We start from the raw sequence: 23,364 nt of genomic DNA, 5'->3' as shown, positions 1-23,364 counted from the left end.
GTAGGAAGGTGCTGGTTTTTGACGTGCCAATCATTCTGATTGACAGATTCCTTGGCCAATCAGATCGGTCTGCCTTCAGCCAATCCTAGGGCTCCTTACATTGTCTCGTCCAATCAAATGGTCGCAGACCCGGACCACTTCCTTGTTTATAACTGGATGAAATACTCTGACCTGTTTTAGATTTATAGTGATTCTTCAACTTCATTTTCTTCATTTTCACAGTTTTTGACGTTCTATTAATATAATTGATCATTCTAGATCACTGCTAGATCTGTAACAATCTTCTCTTATGGGGTTAGGGTTAGGGTTAGGGTTAGGGTTAGGGTTAGGTTCAGGTTCAGGTTCAGGTTCAGGTTCCACAGGTTAATAAAGTGTAAATGTGGGGGTACTTGACAAGAAAAGGTTTGGGAACCACTGTTGTAGAGGGACTATAGAATAGCTAGATGTTGATAGTATTAAGTTAGTTACTTTGACAGTGTACAAATGGAACCGGTTTTCAGCAGGTCAAATGAGGTACGGAAAATCCTACGACTCTTAGGCTGATCTCACTGGGTGAAAAACTTTATGAGTTTTTTTGTTTAAGAAGTAACAAGTAACAGTCAATGTAAAAATAAAAACTGGATGTGTTACTTGCAAGCTGTAATAGCTCAGTTGGGAGAGCGTTAGCCTGTAGATCTGAAGGTTCCTGGTTCAAACCTGTGATTCGGCAGTTGAAATGAGGTACAGACAACCGTATGACTCTCAAGCTGATCTCACTGCGGGATGAACTGTATGGGTTTTTGTTTAAGAACTAACAATACATTGAAAAATACATTCTGGATGTGTCACTTACAAGCAAACAAACAAAAAAGCAGTGTGAATTGTCTGGAGCCAGTGGCTCAGTGTGTTAGAACACTGTCCACATGTTTGGGAGATGGTGAGTTCAAACCCCAAATAAATCTTTATTTTCAAGACCAATTTCAGAAGAAGAAAACAAACAAAAAAGCAGTGTGCATTGTCTGGAGCCAGTGGCTCAGTGTGTTAGAACGCTGCCACATGATCGGGAAGATGTTGAGTCGGCAGTAGAAATGAGGTACAGACAACCGTATGACTCTCAAGCTGATCTCACTGCGGGATGAACTTTATGTGTTTATGTTTAAGAACTAACAATGCATTGAAAAATACATTCTGGATGTGTCACTTACAAGCCGAAATAGCTCAGTTGGAAGAGCATTAGACTGAAGATCTAAACGTCCCTAGTTCAATCCTGTGTTTCGGCAGTTGAAATGAGTTACCAAAAGCTGTATATAGTTTCGGAAGACTTACTATAATATGTTGTTTTTCATGATTTTGAAGGATAAAAAAAGACATACTATAGTTCATGGGTTTGTAAGACATACATGTGTACTTCATGATTTGGAGGATTAAAAAATATCAGCCAAACACTCAACTATTTACTGTGAAGTTTTCCTTTCCACACTGACATCAAGTGGCCTGGAAATTCCAGCTGAACTGTGTGCCGCTAAGTGGCCCAGCGGATAAGTCACAAGTTATCTGTAGAGTACCTTGTAGAATTGTGCTAGTTCAAACCCAACACACTCAGTAGGAAGGTGCTGGTTTTTGACGTGCCAATCATTCTGATTGACAGATTCCTTGGCCAATCAGATCGGTCTGCCTTCAGCCAATCCTAGGGCTCCTTACATTGTCTCGTCCAATCAAATGGTCGCAGACCCGGACCACTTCCTTGTTTATAACTGGATGAAATACTCTGACCTGTTTTAGATTTATAGTGATTCTTCAACTTCATTTTCTTCATTTTCACAGTTTTTGACGTTCTATTAATATAATTGATCATTCTAGATCACTGCTAGATCTGTAACAATCTTCTCTTATGGGGTTAGGGTTAGGGTTAGGGTTAGGGTTAGGGTTAGGGTTAGGGTTAGGTTCAGGTTCAGGTTCAGGTTCAGGTTCAGGTTCAGGTTCAGGTTCAGGTTCAGGTTCAGGTTCCGGTTCCACAGGTTAATAAAGTGTAAATGTGGGGGTCCTTGACAAGAAAAGGTTTGGGAACCACTGTTGTAGAGGGACTATAGAATAGCTAGATGTTGATAGTATTAAGTTAGTTACTTTGACAGTGTACAAATGGAACCGGTTTTCAGCAGGTCAAATGAGGTACAGAAAATCCTACGACTCTTAGGCTGATCTCACTGGGTGAAAAACTTTATGAGTTTTTTTGTTTAAGAAGTAACAAGTAACAGTCAATGTAAAAATAAAAACTGGATGTGTTACTTGCAAGCTGTAATAGCTCAGTTGGGAGAGCGTTAGCCTGTAGATCTGAAGGTTCCTGGTTCAAACCTGTGATTCGGCAGTTGAAATGAGGTACAGACAACCGTATGACTCTCAAGCTGATCTCACTGTGGGATGAACTGTATGGGTTTTTGTTTAAGAACTAACAATACATTGAAAAATACATTCTGGATGTGTCACTTACAAGCAAACAAACAAAAAAGCAGTGTGAATTGTCTGGAGCCAGTGGCTCAGTGTGTTAGAACACTGTCCACATGTTTGGGAGATGGTGAGTTCAAACCCCAAATAAATCTTTATTTTCAAGACCAATTTCAGAAGAAGAAAACAAACAAAAAAGCAGTGTGCATTGTCTGGAGCCAGTGGCTCAGTGTGTTAGAACGCTGCCACATGATCGGGAGATGTTGAGTCGGCAGTAGAAATGAGGTACAGACAACCGTATGACTCTCAAGCTGATCTCACTGCGGGATGAACTTTGTGTTTATGTTTAAGAACTAACAATACATTGAAAAATACATTCTGGATGTGTCACTTACCAGCCGAAATAGCTCAGTTGGAAGAGCATTAGACTGAAGATCTAAACGTCCCTAGTTCAATCCTGTGTTTCGGCAGTTGAAATGAGTTACCAAAAACTGTATATAGTTTCGGAAGACTTACTATAATATGTTGTTTTTCATGATTTTGAAGGATAAAAAAAGACATACTATAGTTCATGGGTTTGTAAGACATACATGTGTACTTCATGATTTGGAGGATTAAAAAATATCAGCCAAACACTCAACTATTTACTGTGAAGTTTTCCTTTCCACACTTACATCAAGTGGCCTGGAAATTCCAGCTGAACTGTGTGCCGCTAAGTGGCCCAGCGGATAAGTCACAAGTTATCTGTAGAGTACCTTGTAGAATTGTGCTAGTTCAAACCCAACACACTCAGTAGGAAGGTGCTGGTTTTTGACGTGCCAATCATTCTGATTGACAGATTCCTTGGCCAATCAGATCGGTCTGCCTTCAGCCAATCCTAGGGCTCCTTACATTGTCTCGTCCAATCAAATGGTCGCAGACCCGGACCACTTCCTTGTTTATAACTGGATGAAATACTCTGACCTGTTTTAGATTTATAGTGATTCTTCAACTTCATTTTCTTCATTTTCACAGTTTTTGACGTTCTATTAATATAATTGATCATTCTAGATCACTGCTAGATCTGTAACAATCTTCTCTTATGGGGTTAGAGTTAAGGTTAGGGTTAGGTTCAGGTTCCGGTTCCACAGGTTAATAAAGTGTAAATGTGGGGGTCCTTGACAAGAAAAGGTTTGGGAACCACTGTTGTAGAGGGACTATAGAATAGCTAGATGTTGATAGTATTAAGTTAGTTACTTTGACAGTGTACAAATGGAACCGGTTTTCAGCAGGTCAAATGAGGTACAGAAAATCCTACGACTCTTAGGCTGATCTCACTGGGTGAAAAACTTTATGAGTTTTTTTGTTTAAGAAGTAACAAGTAACAGTCAATGTAAAAATAAAAACTGGATGTGTTACTTGCAAGCTGTAATAGCTCAGTTGGGAGAGCGTTAGCCTGTAGATCTGAAGGTTCCTGGTTCAAACCTGTGATTCGGCAGTTGAAATGAGGTACAGACAACCGTATGACTCTCAAGCTGATCTCACTGCGGGATGAACTGTATGGGTTTTTGTTTAAGAACTAACAATACATTGAAAAATACATTCTGGATGTGTCACTTACAAGCAAACAAACAAAAAAGCAGTGTGAATTGTCTGGAGCCAGTGGCTCAGTGTGTTAGAACACTGTCCACATGTTTGGGAGATGGTGAGTTCAAACCCCAAATAAATCTTTATTTTCAAGACCAATTTCAGAAGAAGAAAACAAACAAAAAAGCAGTGTGCATTGTCTGGAGCCAGTGGCTCAGTGTGTTAGAACGCTGCCACATGATCGGGAGATGTTGAGTCGGCAGTAGAAATGAGGTACAGACAACCGTATGACTCTCAAGCTGATCTCACTGCGGGATGAACTTTGTGTTTATGTTTAAGAACTAACAATACATTGAAAAATACATTCTGGATGTGTCACTTACCAGCCGAAATAGCTCAGTTGGAAGAGCATTAGACTGAAGATCTAAACGTCCCTAGTTCAATCCTGTGTTTCGGCAGTTGAAATGAGTTACCAAAAACTGTATATAGTTTCGGAAGACTTACTATAATATGTTGTTTTTCATGATTTTGAAGGATAAAAAAAGACATACTATAGTTCATGGGTTTGTAAGACATACATGTGTACTTCATGATTTGGAGGATTAAAAAATATCAGCCAAACACTCAACTATTTACTGTGAAGTTTTCCTTTCCACACTTACATCAAGTGGCCTGGAAATTCCAGCTGAACTGTGTGCCGCTAAGTGGCCCAGCGGATAAGTCACAAGTTATCTGTAGAGTACCTTGTAGAATTGTGCTAGTTCAAACCCAACACACTCAGTAGGAAGGTGCTGGTTTTTGACGTGCCAATCATTCTGATTGACAGATTCCTTGGCCAATCAGATCGGTCTGCCTTCAGCCAATCCTAGGGCTCCTTACATTGTCTCGTCCAATCAAATGGTCGCAGACCCGGACCACTTCCTTGTTTATAACTGGATGAAATACTCTGACCTGTTTTAGATTTATAGTGATTCTTCAACTTCATTTTCTTCATTTTCACAGTTTTTGACGTTCTATTAATATAATTGATCATTCTAGATCACTGCTAGATCTGTAACAATCTTCTCTTATGGGGTTAGAGTTAAGGTTAGGGTTAGGTTCAGGTTCCGGTTCCACAGGTTAATAAAGTGTAAATGTGGGGGTCCTTGACAAGAAAAGGTTTGGGAACCACTGTTGTAGAGGGACTATAGAATAGCTAGATGTTGATAGTATTAAGTTAGTTACTTTGACAGTGTACAAATGGAACCGGTTTTCAGCAGGTCAAATGAGGTACAGAAAATCATACGACTCTTAGGCTGATCTCACTGGGTGAAAAACTTTATGAGTTTTTTTGTTTAAGAAGTAACAAGTAACAGTCAATGTAAAAATAAATACTGGATGTGTTACTTGCTAGCTCTAATAGCTCAGTTGGGAGAGCGTTAGACTGTAGATCTGAAGGTTCCCGGTTCAAACCTGTGATTCGGCAGTTGAAATGAGGTACAGACAACCGTATGACTCTCAAGCTGATCTCACTGTGGGATGAACTGTATGAGTTTTTGTTTAAGAACTAACAATACATTGAAAAATACATTCTGGATTTGTCACTTACAAGCAAACAAACAAAAAAGCACTTTGCTTTCCACACTTACATCAAATAGCACAAAAAAGCTGTGTAGTAGTATCCAGCAGTTAGCTCAGTGTGATGAGAGGCTGTCCTTGGGAGCCACAGGTCCAGGTTTCAAATCCCACATTAGTCATAACTGTGACACTTTGCTTTGCACACTGATTTCCAGAAGGACAACTTTAAAGCAGCCCAGAAATTCACCATGTTTGTGTGCCTCAGTGGCCCAACGGATAAGTCAGATGATATCCGTAGTATACCTAGTAGAAGTGTGCCGGTTCAAACCCGACATACGACATGCGGTGTTCAAATCACCAACACCTAGAGTAGGCGTGTCCCAGCAGTCTTTCTTTACTGTGACACTTTGCTTTCCACACTTACATCAAATAGCACAAAAAAGCTGTGTAGTAGTATCCAGCAGTTAGCTCAGTGTGATGAGAGGCTGTCCTTGGGAGCCACAGGTCCAGTGTTCAAATCCCACATTAGTCATAACTGTGACACTTTGCTTTGCACACTGATTTCCAGAAGGACAACTTTAAAGCAGCCCAGAAATTCACCATGTTTGTGTGCCTCGGTGGCCCAACGGATAAGTCAGATGATATCCGTAGTATACCTAGTAGAAGTGTGCCGGTTCAAACCCGACATGCGGTGTTCAAATCACCAACACCTAGAGTAGGCGTGTCCCAGCGGTCTTTCTTTACTGTGACACTTGGTTTTCCACACTTACATCAAATAGCACAAAAAAGCTGTGTAGTAGTATCCAGCAGTTAGCTCAGTGTGATGAGAGGCTGTCCTTGGGAGCCACAGGTCCAGTGTTCAAATCCCACATTAGTCATAACTGTGACACTTTGCTTTGCACACTGATTTCCAGAAGGACAACTTTAAAGCAGCCCAGAAATTCACCATGTTTGTGTGCCTCGGTGGCCCAACGGATAAGTCAGATGATATCCGTAGCATACCTAGTAGAAGTGTGCCGGTTCAAACCTGACATGCGGTGTTCAAATCACCAACACCTAGAGTAGGCGTGTCCCAGCGGTCTTTCTTTACTGTGACACTTTGCTTTCCACACTTACATCAAATAGCACAAAAAAGCTGTGTATTAGTATCCAGCAGTTAGCTCAGTGTGATGAGAGGCTGTCCTTGGGATCCACAGGTCCAGGGTTCAAATCCCACATTAGTCATAACTGTGACACTTTGCTTTGCACACTGATTTCCAGAAGGACAACTTTAAAGCAGCCCAGAAATTCAACATGATTGTGTGCCTCAATGGCCCAGCGGATAAGTCAAATGATATCCGTAGTATACCTAGTAGAAGTGTGCCGGTTCAAACCCGACATACTCCTAGTAGGCGGTGATTGTTCAAATCACTGACACTTAGAGTAGGAGTGGCCCAGTGGATAAATCAGATGATATCCATAGTCCGCACCTAGTACAAGGTGCGGATAAGTCAAATGATATCCGTAGTATACCTAGTAGAAGTGTGCCGGTTCAAACCCGACATACTCCTAGTAGGCGGTGATTGTTCAAATCACTGACACTTAGAGTAGGAGTGGCCCAGTGGATAAATCAGATGATATCCATAGTCCGCACCTAGTACAAGGTGCGGATAAGTCAAATGATATCCGTAGTATACCTAGTAGAAGTGTGCCGGTTCAAACCCGACATACTCCTAGTAGGCGGTGATTGTTCAAATCACTGACACTTAGAGTAGGAGTGGCCCAGTGGATAAATCAGATGATATCCATAGTCCGCACCTAGTACAAGGTGCGGGGTTCAGGTAGGAGGAGAGTAGCGTGGGCAGGTAGGAGGAGATTAGTGGGGTCAGGTAGGAGGAGAGTAAGGTGGTCAGGTAGGTGGGAGGTCAGGTAGGAGGAGAGCAGGGTGGTCAGGTAGGAGGTGAGTCGGGTTCAGGTAGGAGGTGAGCAGGGTGGTCAGGTAGGAGGACAGTAGCCTGAGGCGGAGTTCAGTCAGTAGGAAAGGGGAGGGGCCAGGCAGGGGGAGAGTAGGAAGGGGAGGGGCCATGCAGGTGGAGAGTAGGGAGGGGCCAGGCAGGAGTAGAGTCGGAAGGGGAGGGGCCAGGCAGGAGGAGAGTAGGAAGGGGAGGAGCCAGGCAGGAGGAGAGCAGGAAGGCGAGGGGCCAGGCAGGAGGAGAGTAGGAAGGGGAGGAGCCAGGCAGGAGGAGAGCAGGAAGGCGAGGGGCCAGGCAGGAGCAGAGTAGGAAGGGGAGGGGCCAGGCAGGGGGAGAGTAGGAAGGGGAGGGGCCTGGCAGGAGGAGAGTAGGAAGGGGAGGGGCCAGGCACGCGGAGAGTAGGAAGGGGAGGGGCCAGGCAGGGGGAGAGTAGGAAGGGGAGGGGCCAGGCAGGGGGAGAGTAGGAAGGGGAGGGGAGAGTAGGAAGGGGAGGGGCCAGGCAGGGGGAGAGTAGGAAGGGGAGGGGCCAGGCAGGGGGAGAGTAGGAAGGGGAGGGGCCAGGCAGGGGGAGAGTAGGAAGGGGAGGGGCCAGGCAGGGGGAGAGTAGGAAGGGGAGGGGCCAGGCAGGGGGAGAGTAGGAAGGGGAGGGGCCAGGCAGGGGGAGAGTAGGAAGGGGAGGGGCCAGGCAGGGAGAGAGTGGGGAGGGGCCAGGCAGGGGGAGAGTAGGGAGGGAAGGCAGAGGGGGTCTTCCTGATTTTTTTTTATAATTTTCTAAATTTAAAATTAAAAAAAAAAAAAAAAAAAATCATAAAAAAAATCAGGAAGACCCCCTCTGCCTTCTCTGCAGCCCCTCCCTACTCTCCCCCTGCCTGGCACCTCCCCACTCTCCCCCTGCCTGGCCCCTCCCCTTCCTACTCTCCCCCTGCCTGGCCCCTCCCCTTCCTACTCTCCCCCTGCCTGGCCCCTCCCCTTCCTACTCTCCCCCTGCCTGGCCCCTCCCCTTCCTACTCTCCCCCTGCCTGGCACCTCCCCACTCTCCCCCTGCCTGGCCCCTCCCCTTCCTACTCTCCCCCTGCCTGGCCCCTCCCCTTCCTACTCTCCCCCTGCCTGGCCCCTCCCCTTCCTACTCTCCCCCTGCCTGGCCCCTCCCCTTCCTACTCTCCCCCTGCCTGGCCCCTCCCCTTCCCACTCTCCCCCTGCCTGGCCCCTCCCCTTCCTACTCTCCTCCTGCCTGGCCCTCCCCTTCCCACTCTCCCCCTGCCTGGCCCCTCCCCTTCCTACTCTCCTCCTGCCAGGCCCCTCCCCTTCCCACTCTCCCCCTGCCTGGCCCCTCCCCTTCCTACTCTCCCCCTGCCTGCCCCCTCCCCTTCCTGGCCCCTGGCCTTCCTGCTCTCCTCCTGCCTGGCTCCTCCCCTTCCTACTCTCCTCCTGCCTGGCCCCTCCCCTTCCTACTCTCCTCCTGCCTGGCCCCTCCCCTTCCTACTCTACTCTACTCCTGCCTGGCCACTCCCTACTCTCCACCTGCCTGGCCCCTCCCCTTCCTACTCTCCCCCTGCCTGGCCCCTCCCATTTCCTAATGACTGAACTCCGCCTCAGGCTACTGTCGTCCTACCTGACCACCCTGCTCTGCTCCTACCTGAACCCAACTCACCTCCTACCTGACCACCCTGCTCTCCTCCTACCTGACCCCCCACCTACCTGACCACCTTAGTCTCCTCCTACCTGACCCCACTAATCTCCTCCTACCTGCCCACGCTACTCTCCTCCTACCTGAACCCCGCACCTTGTACTAGGTGCGGACTATGGATATCATCTGATTTATCCACTGGGCCACTCCTACTCTAAGTGTCAGTGATTTGAACAATCACCGCCTACTAGGAGTATGTCGGGTTTGAACCGGCACACTTCTACTAGGTATACTACAGATATCATTTGACTTATCTGCACCTTGTACTAGGTGCAGACTATGGATATCATCTGATTTATCCACTGGGCCACTCCTACTCTAAGTGTCAGTGATTTGAACAATCACCGCCTACTAGGAGTATGTCGGGTTTGAACCGGCACACTTCTACTAGGTATACTACGGATATCATTTGACTTATCCGCTGGGCCATTGAGGCACACAATCATGTTGAATTTCTGGGCTGCTTTAAAGTTGTCCTTCTGGAAATCAGTGTGCAAAGCAAAGTGTCACAGTTATGACTAATGTGGGATTTGAACCCTGGACCTGTGGCTCCCGAGGACAGGCTCTCATCACACTGAGCTAACTGCTGGATACTAATACACAGCTTTTTTGTGCTATTTGATGTAAGTGTGGAAAGCAAAGTGTCACAGTAAAGAAAGACCGCTGGGACACACCTACTCTAGGTGTTGGTGATTTGAACACCGCATGTCAGGTTTGAACCAGCACACTTCTACTAGGTATACTACGGATATCATCTGACTTATCCGTTGGGCCACCGAGGCACACAAACATGGTGAATTTCTGGGCTGCTTTAAAGTTGTCCTTCTGGAAATCAGTGTGCAAAGCAAAGTGTCACAGTTATGACTAATGTGGGATTTGAACACTGGACCTGTGGCTCCCAAGGACAGCCTCTCATCACACTGAGCTAACTGCTGGATACTAATACACAGCTTTTTTGTGCTATTTGATGTAAGTGTGGAAAGCAAAGTGTCACAGTAAAGAAAGACCGCTGGGACACACCTACTCTAGGTGTTGGTGTTTTGAACACCGCATGTCAGGTTTGAACCGGCACACTTCTACTAGGTATACTACGGATATCATCTGACTTATCCGTTGGGCCACCGAGGCACACAAACATGGTGAATTTCTGGGCTGCTTTAAAGTTGTCCTTCTGGAAATCAGTGTGCAAAGCAAAGTGTCACAGTTATGACTAATGTGGGATTTGAACACTGGACCTGTGGCTCCCAAGGACAGCCTCTCATCACACTGAGCTAACTGCTGGATACTACTACACAGCTTTTTTGTGCTATTTGATGTAAGTGTGGAAAGCAAAGTGTCACAGTAAAGAAAGACCGCTGGGACACGCCAACTCTAGGTGTTGGTGATTTGAACACCGCATGTCGGGTTTGAACCGGCACACTTCTACTAGGTATACTACGGATATCATCTGACTTATCCGTTGGGCCACCGAGGCACACAAACATGGTGAATTTCTGGGCTGCTTTAAAGTTGTCCTTCTGGAAATCAGTGTGCAAAGCAAAGTGTCACAGTTATGACTAATGTGGGATTTGAACACTGGACCTGTGGCTCCCAAGGACAGCCTCTCATCACACTGAGCTAACTGCTGGATACTACTACACAGCTTTTTTGTGCTATTTGATGTAAGTGTGGAAAGCAAAGTGCTTTTTTGTTTGTTTGCTTGTAAGTGACAAATCCAGAATGTATTTTTCAATGTATTGTTAGTTCTTAAACAAAAACTCATACAGTTCATCCGACAGTGAGATCAGCTTGAGAGTCATACGTTTGTCTGTACCTCATTTCAACTGCCGAATCACAGGTTTGAACCGGGAACCTTCAGATCTACAGTCTAACGCTCTCCCAACTGAGCTATTACAGCTAGCAAGTAACACATCCAGTATTTATTTTTACATTGACTGTTACTTGTTACTTCTTAAACAAAAAAACTCATAAAGTTTTTCACCCAGTGAGATCAGCCTAAGAGTCGTATGATTTTCTGTACCTCATTTGACCTGCTGAAAACCGGTTCCATTTGTACACTGTCAAAGTAACTAACTTAATACTATCAACATCTAGCTATTCTATAGTCCCTCTACAACAGTGGTTCCCAAACCTTTTCTTGTCAAGGACCCCCACATTTACACTTTATTAACCTGTGGAACCGGAACCTGAACCTGAACCTGAACCTGAACCTAACCCTAACCCTAACCCTAACCCTAACCCTAACCCCATAAGAGAAGATTGTTACAGATCTAGCAGTGATCTAGAATGATCAATTATATTAATAGAACGTCAAAAACTGTGAAAATGAAGAAAATGAAGTTGAAGAATCACTATAAATCTAAAACAGGTCAGAGTATTTCATCCAGTTATAAACAAGGAAGTGGTCCGGGTCTGCGACCATTTGATTGGACGAGACAATGTAAGGAGCCCTAGGATTGGCTGAAGGCAGACCGATCTGATTGGCCAAGGAATCTGTCAATCAGAATGATTGGCACGTCAAAAACCAGCACCTTCCTACTGAGTGTGTTGGGTATGAACTAGCACAATTCTACAAGGTACTCTACAGATAACTTGTGACTTATCCGCTGGGCCACTTAGCGGCACACAGTTCAGCTGGAATTTCCAGGCCACTTGATGTAAGTGTGGAAAGGAAAACTTCACAGTAAATAGTTGAGTGTTTGGCTGATATTTTTTAATCCTCCAAATCATGAAGTACACATGTATGTCTTACAAACCCATGAACTATAGTATGTCTTTTTTTATCCTTCAAAATCATGAAAAACAACATATTATAGTAAGTCTTCCGAAACTATATACAGTTTTTGGTAACTCATTTCAACTGCCGAAACACAGGATTGAACTAGGGACGTTTAGATCTTCAGTCTAATGCTCTTCCAACTGAGCTATTTCGGCTTGTAAGTGACACATCCAGAATGTATTTTTCAATGCATTGTTAGTTCTTAAACATAAACACATAAAGTTCATCCCGCAGTGAGATCAGCTTGAGAGTCATACGGTTGTCTGTACCTCATTTCTACTGCCGACTCAACATCTCCCGATCATGTGGCAGCGTTCTAACACACTGAGCCACTGGCTCCAGACAATGCACACTGCTTTTTTGTTTGTTTTCTTCTTCTGAAATTGGTCTTGAAAATAAAGATTTATTTGGGGTTTGAACTCACCATCTCCCAAACATGTGGACAGTGTTCTAACACACTGAGCCACTGGCTCCAGACAATTCACACTGCTTTTTTGTTTGTTTGCTTGTAAGTGACACATCCAGAATGTATTTTTCAATGTATTGTTAGTTCTTAAACAAAAACCCATACAGTTCATCCCACAGTGAGATCAGCTTGAGAGTCATACGGTTGTCTGTACCTCATTTCAACTGCCGAATCACAGGTTTGAACCAGGAACCTTCAGATCTACAGGCTAACGCTCTCCCAACTGAGCTATTACAGCTTGCAAGTAACACATCCAGTATTTATTTTTACATTGACTGTTACTTGTTACTTCTTAAACAAAAAAACTCATAAAGTTTTTCACCCAGTGAGATCAGCCTAAGAGTCGTAGGATTTTCTGTACCTCATTTGACCTGCTGAAAACCGGTTCCATTTGTACACTGTCAAAGTAACTAACTTAATACTATCAACATCTAGCTATTCTATAGTCCCTCTACAACAGTGGTTCCCAAACCCTTTCTTGTCAAGGACCCCCACATTTACACTTTATTAACCTGTGGAACCGGAACCGGAACCGGAACCGGAACCGGAACCGGAACCTAACCCTAACCCTAACCCTAACCCCATAAGAGAAGATTGTTACAGATCTATCAGTGATCTAGAATGATCAATTATATTAATAGAACGTCAAAAACTGTGAAAATGAAGAAAATGAAGTTGAAGAATCACTATAAATCTAAAACAGGTCAGAGTATTTCATCCAGTTATAAACAAGGAAGTGGTCCGGGTCTGCGACCATTTGATTGGACGAGACAATGTAAGGAGCCCTAGGATTGGCTGAAGGCAGACCGATCTGATTGGCCAAGGAATCTGTCAATCAGAATGATTGGCACGTCAAAAACCAGCACCTTCCTACTGAGTGTGTTGGGTTTGAACTAGCACAATTCTACAAGGTACTCTACAGATAACTTGTGACTTATCCGCTGGGCCACTTAGCGGCACACAGTTCAGCTGGAATTTCCAGGCCACTTGATGTCAGTGTGGAAAGGAAAACTTCACAGTAAATAGTTGAGTGTTTGGCTGATATTTTTTAATCCTCCAAATCATGAAGTACACATGTATGTCTTACAAACCCATGAACTATAGTATGTCTTTTTTTATCCTTCAAAATCATGAAAAACAACATATTATAGTAAGTCTTCCGAAACTATATAGAGTTTTTGGTAACTCATTTCAACTGCCGAAACACAGGATTGAACTAGGGACGTTTAGATCTTCAGTCTAATGCTCTTCCAACTGAGCTATTTCGGCTTGTAAGTGACACATCCAGAATGTATTTTTCAATGCATTGTTAGTTCTTAAACATAAACACATAAAGTTCATCCCGCAGTGAGATCAGCTTGAGAGTCATACGGTTGTCTGTACCTCATTTCTACTGCCGACTCAACATCTCCCGATCATGTGGCAGCGTTCTAACAAACTGAGCCACTGGCTCCAGACAATGCACACTGCTTTTTTGTTTGTTTTCTTCTTCTGAAATTGGTCTTGAAAATAAAGATTTATTTGGGGTTTGAACTCACCATCTCCCAAACATGTGGACAGTGTTCTAACACACTGAGCCACTGGCTCCAGACAATTCACACTGCTTTTTTGTTTGTTTGCTTGTAAGTGACACATCCAGAATGTATTTTTCAATGTATTGTTAGTTCTTAAACAAAAACCCATACAGTTCATCCCACAGTGAGATCAGCTTGAGAGTCATACGGTTGTCTGTACCTCATTTCAACTGCCGAATCACAGGTTTGAACCAGGAACCTTCAGATCTACAGGCTAACGCTCTCCCAACTGAGCTATTACAGCTTGCAAGTAACACATCCAGTATTTATTTTTACATTGACTGTTACTTGTTACTTCTTAAACAAAAAAACTCATAAAGTTTTTCACCCAGTGAGATCAGCCTAAGAGTCGTAGGATTTTCTGTACCTCATTTGACCTGCTGAAAACCGGTTCCATTTGTACACTGTCAAAGTAACTAACTTAATACTATCAACATCTAGCTATTCTATAGTCCCTCTACAACAGTGGTTCCCAAACCTTTTCTTGTCAAGGACCCCCACATTTACACTTTATTAACCTGTGGAACCGGAACCGGAACCGGAACCGGAACCTAACCCTAACCCTAACCCTAACCCTAACCCCATAAGAGAAGATTGTTACAGATCTATCAGTGATCTAGAATGATCAATTATATTAATAGAACGTCAAAAACTGTGAAAATGAAGAAAATGAAGTTGAAGAATCACTATAAATCTAAAACAGGTCAGAGTATTTCATCCAGTTATAAACAAGGAAGTGGTCCGGGTCTGCGACCATTTGATTGGACGAGACAATGTAAGGAGCCCTAGGATTGGCTGAAGGCAGACCGATCTGATTGGCCAAGGAATCTGTCAATCAGAATGATTGGCACGTCAAAAACCAGCACCTTCCTACTGAGTGTGTTGGGTTTGAACTAGCACAATTCTACAAGGTACTCTACAGATAACTTGTGACTTATCCGCTGGGCCACTTAGCGGCACACAGTTCAGCTGGAATTTCCAGGCCACTTGATGTCAGTGTGGAAAGGAAAACTTCACAGTAAATAGTTGAGTGTTTGGCTGATATTTTTTAATCCTCCAAATCATGAAGTACACATGTATGTCTTACAAACCCATGAACTATAGTATGTCTTTTTTTATCCTTCAAAATCATGAAAAACAACATATTATAGTAAGTCTTCCGAAACTATATAGAGTTTTTGGTAACTCATTTCAACTGCCGAAACACAGGATTGAACTAGGGACGTTTAGATCTTCAGTCTAATGCTCTTCCAACTGAGCTATTTCGGCTTGTAAGTGACACATCCAGAATGTATTTTTCAATGCATTGTTAGTTCTTAAACATAAACACATAAAGTTCATCCCGCAGTGAGATCAGCTTGAGAGTCATACGGTTGTCTGTACCTCATTTCTACTGCCGACTCAACATCTCCCGATCATGTGGCAGCGTTCTAACAAACTGAGCCACTGGCTCCAGACAATGCACACTGCTTTTTTGTTTGTTTTCTTCTTCTGAAATTGGTCTTGAAAATAAAGATTTATTTGGGGTTTGAACTCACCATCTCCCAAACATGTGGACAGTGTTCTAACACACTGAGCCACTGGCTCCAGACAATTCACACTGCTTTTTTGTTTGTTTGCTTGTAAGTGACACATCCAGAATGTATTTTTCAATGTATTGTTAGTTCTTAAACAAAAACCCATACAGTTCATCCCACAGTGAGATCAGCTTGAGAGTCATACGGTTGTCTGTACCTCATTTCAACTGCCGAATCACAGGTTTGAACCAGGAACCTTCAGATCTACAGGCTAACGCTCTCCCAACTGAGCTATTACAGCTGGCAAGTAACACATCCAGTATTTATTTTTACATTGACTGTTACTTGTTACTTCTTAAACAAAAAAACTCATAAAGTTTTTCACCCAGTGAGATCAGCCTAAGAGTCGTAGGATTTTCTGTACCTCATTTGACCTGCTGAAAACCGGTTCCATTTGTACACTGTCAAAGTAACTAACTTAATACTATCAACATCTAGCTATTCTATAGTCCCTCTACAACAGTGGTTCCCAAACCTTTTCTTGTCAAGGACCCCCACATTTACACTTTATTAACCTGTGGAACCGGAACCGGAACCGGAACCGGAACCTAACCCTAACCCTAACCCTAACCCTAACCCCATAAGAGAAGATTGTTACAGATCTATCAGTGATCTAGAATGATCAATTATATTAATAGAACGTCAAAAACTGTGAAAATGAAGAAAATGAAGTTGAAGAATCACTATAAATCTAAAACAGGTCAGAGTATTTCATCCAGTTATAAACAAGGAAGTGGTCCGGGTCTGCGACCATTTGATTGGACGAGACAATGTAAGGAGCCCTAGGATTGGCTGAAGGCAGACCGATCTGATTGGCCAAGGAATCTGTCAATCAGAATGATTGGCACGTCAAAAACCAGCACCTTCCTACTGAGTGTGTTGGGTTTGAACTAGCACAATTCTACAAGGTACTCTACAGATAACTTGTGACTTATCCGCTGGGCCACTTAGCGGCACACAGTTCAGCTGGAATTTCCAGGCCACTTGATGTCAGTGTGGAAAGGAAAACTTCACAGTAAATAGTTGAGTGTTTGGCTGATATTTTTTAATCCTCCAAATCATGAAGTACACATGTATGTCTTACAAACCCATGAACTATAGTATGTCTTTTTTTATCCTTCAAAATCATGAAAAACAACATATTATAGTAAGTCTTCCGAAACTATATAGAGTTTTTGGTAACTCATTTCAACTGCCGAAACACAGGATTGAACTAGGGACGTTTAGATCTTCAGTCTAATGCTCTTCCAACTGAGCTATTTCGGCTTGTAAGTGACACATCCAGAATGTATTTTTCAATGCATTGTTAGTTCTTAAACATAAACACATAAAGTTCATCCCGCAGTGAGATCAGCTTGAGAGTCATACGGTTGTCTGTACCTCATTTCTACTGCCGACTCAACATCTCCCGATCATGTGGCAGCGTTCTAACAAACTGAGCCACTGGCTCCAGACAATGCACACTGCTTTTTTGTTTGTTTTCTTCTTCTGAAATTGGTCTTGAAAATAAAGATTTATTTGGGGTTTGAACTCACCATCTCCCAAACATGTGGACAGTGTTCTAACACACTGAGCCACTGGCTCCAGACAATTCACACTGCTTTTTTGTTTGTTTGCTTGTAAGTGACACATCCAGAATGTATTTTTCAATGTATTGTTAGTTCTTAAACAAAAACCCATACAGTTCATCCCACAGTGAGATCAGCTTGAGAGTCATACGGTTGTCTGTACCTCATTTCAACTGCCGAATCACAGGTTTGAACCAGGAACCTTCAGATCTACAGGCTAACGCTCTCCCAACTGAGCTATTACAGCTTGCAAGTAACACATCCAGTATTTATTTTTACATTGACTGTTACTTGTTACTTCTTAAACAAAAAAACTCATAAAGTTTTTCACCCAGTGAGATCAGCCTAAGAGTCGTAGGATTTTCTGTACCTCATTTGACCTGCTGAAAACCAGTTCCATTTGTACACTGTCAAAGTAACTAACTTAATACTATCAACATCTAGCTATTCTATAGTCCCTCTACAACAGTGGTTCCCAAACCTTTTCTTGTCAAGGACCCCCACATTTACACTTTATTAACCTGTGGAACCGGAACCTGAACCTGAACCTGAACCTGAACCTGAACCTAACCCTAACCCTAACCCTAACCCTAACCCTAACCCTAACCCCATAAGAGAAGATTGTTACAGATCTAGCAGTGATCTAGAATGATCAATTATATTAATAGAACGTCAAAAACTGTGAAAATGAAGAAAATGAAGTTGAAGAATCACTATAAATCTAAAACAGGTCAGAGTATTTCATCCAGTTATAAACAAGGAAGTGGTCCGGGTCTGCGACCATTTGATTGGACGAGACAATGTAAGGAGCCCTAGGATTGGCTGAAGGCAGACCGATCTGATTGGCCAAGGAATCTGTCAATCAGAATGATTGGCACGTCAAAAACCAGCACCTTCCTACTGAGTGTGTTGGGTTTGAACTAGCACAATTCTACAAGGTACTATACAGATAACTTGTGACTTATCCGCTGGGCCACTTAGCGGCACACAGTTCAGCTGGAATTTCCAGGCCACTTGATGTCAGTGTGGAAAGGAAAACTTCACAGTAAATAGTTGAGTGTTTGGCTGATATTTTTTAATCCTCCAAATCATGAAGTACACATGTATGTCTTACAAACCCATGAACTATAGTATGTCTTTTTTTATCCTTCAAAATCATGAAAAACAACATATTATAGTAAGTCTTCCGAAACTATATACAGTTTTTGGTAACTCATTTCAACTGCCGAAACACAGGATTGAACTAGGGACGTTTAGATCTTCAGTCTAATGCTCTTCCAACTGAGCTATTTCGGCTTGTAAGTGACACATCCAGAATGTATTTTTCAATGTATTGTTAGTTCTTAAACATAAACACATAAAGTTCATCCCGCAGTGAGATCAGCTTGAGAGTCATACGGTTGTCTGTACCTCATTTCTACTGCCGACTCAACATCTCCCGATCATGTGGCAGCGTTCTAACACACTGAGCCACTGGCTCCAGACAATGCACACTGCTTTTTTGTTTGTTTTCTTCTTCTGAAATTGGTCTTGAAAATAAAGATTTATTTGGGGTTTGAACTCACCATCTCCCAAACATGTGGACAGTGTTCTAACACACTGAGCCACTGGCTCCAGACAATTCACACTGCTTTTTTGTTTGTTTGCTTGTAAGTGACACATCCAGAATGTATTTCTCAATGTATTGTTAGTTCTTAAACAAAAACCCATACAGTTCATCCCACAGTGAGATCAGCTTGAGAGTCATACGGTTGTCTGTACCTCATTTCAACTGCCGAATCACAGGTTTGAACCAGGAACCTTCAGATCTACAGGCTAACGCTCTCCCAACTGAGCTATTACAGCTTGCAAGTAACACATCCAGTATTTATTTTTACATTGACTGTTACTTGTTACTTCTTAAACAAAAAAACTCATAAAGTTTTTCACCCAGTGAGATCAGCCTAAGAGTCGTAGGATTTTCTGTACCTCATTTGACCTGCTGAAAACCGGTTCCATTTGTACACTGTCAAAGTAACTAACTTAATACTATCAACATCTAGCTATTCTATAGTCCCTCTACAACAGTGGTTCCCAAACCTTTTCTTGTCAAGGACCCCCACATTTACACTTTATTAACCTGTGGAACCGGAACCGGAACCGGAACCGGAACCGGAACCTAACCCTAACCCTAACCCTAACCCTAACCCCATAAGAGAAGATTGTTACAGATCTATCAGTGATCTAGAATGATCAATTATATTAATAGAACGTCAAAAACTGTGAAAATGAAGAAAATGAAGTTGAAGAATCACTATAAATCTAAAACAGGTCAGAGTATTTCATCCAGTTATAAACAAGGAAGTGGTCCGGGTCTGCGACCATTTGATTGGACGAGACAATGTAAGGAGCCCTAGGATTGGCTGAAGGCAGACCGATCTGATTGGCCAAGGAATCTGTCAATCAGAATGATTGGCACGTCAAAAACCAGCACCTTCCTACTGAGTGTGTTGGGTTTGAACTAGCACAATTCTACAAGGTACTCTACAGATAACTTGTGACTTATCCGCTGGGCCACTTAGCGGCACACAGTTCAGCTGGAATTTCCAGGCCACTTGATGTCAGTGTGGAAAGGAAAACTTCACAGTAAATAGTTGAGTGTTTGGCTGATATTTTTTAATCCTCCAAATCATGAAGTACACATGTATGTCTTACAAACCCATGAACTATAGTATGTCTTTTTTTATCCTTCAAAATCATGAAAAACAACATATTATAGTAAGTCTTCCGAAACTATATAGAGTTTTTGGTAACTCATTTCAACTGCCGAAACACAGGATTGAACTAGGGACGTTTAGATCTTCAGTCTAATGCTCTTCCAACTGAGCTATTTCGGCTTGTAAGTGACACATCCAGAATGTATTTTTCAATGCATTGTTAGTTCTTAAACATAAACACATAAAGTTCATCCCGCAGTGAGATCAGCTTGAGAGTCATACGGTTGTCTGTACCTCATTTCTACTGCCGACTCAACATCTCCCGATCATGTGGCAGCGTTCTAACAAACTGAGCCACTGGCTCCAGACAATGCACACTGCTTTTTTGTTTGTTTTCTTCTTCTGAAATTGGTCTTGAAAATAAAGATTTATTTGGGGTTTGAACTCACCATCTCCCAAACATGTGGACAGTGTTCTAACACACTGAGCCACTGGCTCCAGACAATTCACACTGCTTTTTTGTTTGTTTGCTTGTAAGTGACACATCCAGAATGTATTTTTCAATGTATTGTTAGTTCTTAAACAAAAACCCATACAGTTCATCCCACAGTGAGATCAGCTTGAGAGTCATACGGTTGTCTGTACCTCATTTCAACTGCCGAATCACAGGTTTGAACCAGGAACCTTCAGATCTACAGGCTAACGCTCTCCCAACTGAGCTATTACAGCTTGCAAGTAACACATCCAGTATTTATTTTTACATTGACTGTTACTTGTTACTTCTTAAACAAAAAAACTCATAAAGTTTTTCACCCAGTGAGATCAGCCTAAGAGTCGTAGGATTTTCTGTACCTCATTTGACCTGCTGAAAACCGGTTCCATTTGTACACTGTCAAAGTAACTAACTTAATACTATCAACATCTAGCTATTCTATAGTCCCTCTACAACAGTGGTTCCCAAACCTTTTCTTGTCAAGGACCCCCACATTTACACTTTATTAACCTGTGGAACCGGAACCTGAACCTGAACCTGAACCTGAACCTAACCCTAACCCTAACCCTAACCCTAACCCTAACCCCATAAGAGAAGATTGTTACAGATCTATCAGTGATCTAGAATGATCAATTATATTAATAGAACGTCAAAAACTGTGAAAATGAAGAAAATGAAGTTGAAGAATCACTATAAATCTAAAACAGGTCAGAGTATTTCATCCAGTTATAAACAAGGAAGTGGTCCGGGTCTGCGACCATTTGATTGGACGAGACAATGTAAGGAGCCCTAGGATTGGCTGAAGGCAGACCGATCTGATTGGCCAAGGAATCTGTCAATCAGAATGATTGGCACGTCAAAAACCAGCACCTTCCTACTGAGTGTGTTGGGTTTGAACTAGCACAATTCTACAAGGTACTATACAGATAACTTGTGACTTATCCGCTGGGCCACTTAGCGGCACACAGTTCAGCTGGAATTTCCAGGCCACTTGATGTCAGTGTGGAAAGGAAAACTTCACAGTAAATAGTTGAGTGTTTGGCTGATATTTTTTAATCCTCCAAATCATGAAGTACACATGTATGTCTTACAAACCCATGAACTATAGTATGTCTTTTTTTATCCTTCAAAATCATGAAAAACAACATATTATAGTAAGTCTTCCGAAACTATATACAGTTTTTGGTAACTCATTTCAACTGCCGAAACACAGGATTGAACTAGGGACGTTTAGATCTTCAGTCTAATGCTCTTCCAACTGAGCTATTTCGGCTTGTAAGTGACACATCCAGAATGTATTTTTCAATGCATTGTTAGTTCTTAAACATAAACACATAAAGTTCATCCCGCAGTGAGATCAGCTTGAGAGTCATACGGTTGTCTGTACCTCATTTCTACTGCCGACTCAACATCTCCCTATCATGTGGCAGCGTTCTAACACACTGAGCCACTGGCTCCAGACAATGCACACAGCTTTTTTGTTTGTTTTCTTCTTCTGAAATTGGTCTTGAAAATAAAGATTTATTTGGGGTTTGAACTCACCATCTCCCAAACATGTGGACAGTGTTCTAACACACTGAGCCACTGGCTCCAGACAATTCACACTGCTTTTTTGTTTGTTTGCTTGTAAGTGACACATCCAGAATGTATTTTTCAATGTATTGTTAGTTCTTAAACAAAAACCCATACAGTTCATCCCACAGTGAGATCAGCTTGAGAGTCATACGGTTGTCTGTACCTCATTTCAACTGCCGAATCACAGGTTTGAACCAGGAACCTTCAGATCTACAGGCTAACGCTCTCCCAACTGAGCTATTACAGCTTGCAAGTAACACATCCAGTATTTATTTTTACATTGACTGTTACTTGTTACTTCTTAAACAAAAAAACTCATAAAGTTTTTCACCCAGTGAGATCAGCCTAAGAGTCGTAGGATTTTCTGTACCTCATTTGACCTGCTGAAAACCGGTTCCATTTGTACACTGTCAAAGTAACTAACTTAATACTATCAACATCTAGCTATTCTATAGTCCCTCTACAACAGTGGTTCCCAAACCTTTTCTTGTCAAGGACCCCCACATTTACACTTTATTAACCTGTGGAACCGGAACCTGAACCTGAACCTGAACCTGAACCTGAACCTGAACCTGAACCTGAACCTGAACCTGAACCTGAACCTGAACCTGAACCTGAACCTGAACCTGAACCTGAACCTGAACCTAACCCTAACCCCATAAGAGAAGATTGTTACAGATCTAGCAGTGATCTAGAATGATCAATTATATTAATAGAACGTCAAAAACTGTGAAAATGAAGAAAATGAAGTTGAAGAATCACTATAAATCTAAAACAGGTCAGAGTATTTCATCCAGTTATAAACAAGGAAGTGGTCCGGGTCTGCGACCATTTGATTGGACGAGACAATGTAAGGAGCCCTAGGATTGGCTGAAGGCAGACCGATCTGATTGGCCAAGGAATCTGTCAATCAGAATGATTGGCACGTCAAAAACCAGCACCTTCCTACTGAGTGTGTTGGGTTTGAACTAGCACAATTCTACAAGGTACTCTACAGATAACTTGTGACTTATCCGCTGGGCCACTTAGCGGCACACAGTTCAGCTGGAATTTCCAGGCCACTTGATGTCAGTGTGGAAAGGAAAACTTCACAGTAAATAGTTGAGTGTTTGGCTGATATTTTTTAATCCTCCAAATCATGAAGTACACATGTATGTCTTACAAACCCATGAACTATAGTATGTCTTTTTTTATCCTTCAAAATCATGAAAAACAACATATTATAGTAAGTCTTCCGAAACTATATACAGTTTTTGGTAACTCATTTCAACTGCCGAAACACAGGATTGAACTAGGGACGTTTAGATCTTCAGTCTAATGCTCTTCCAACTGAGCTATTTCGGCTTGTAAGTGACACATCCAGAATGTATTTTTCAATGCATTGTTAGTTCTTAAACATAAACACATAAAGTTCATCCCGCAGTGAGATCAGCTTGAGAGTCATACGGTTGTC

Source organism: Protomyctophum parallelum (assembly GCF_964188405.1).
Source record: "Protomyctophum parallelum genome assembly, chromosome: 12".
NCBI lineage: Eukaryota > Metazoa > Chordata > Actinopteri > Myctophiformes > Myctophidae > Protomyctophum > Protomyctophum parallelum.
Note: the sequence above shows the minus strand (reverse complement) of the source record.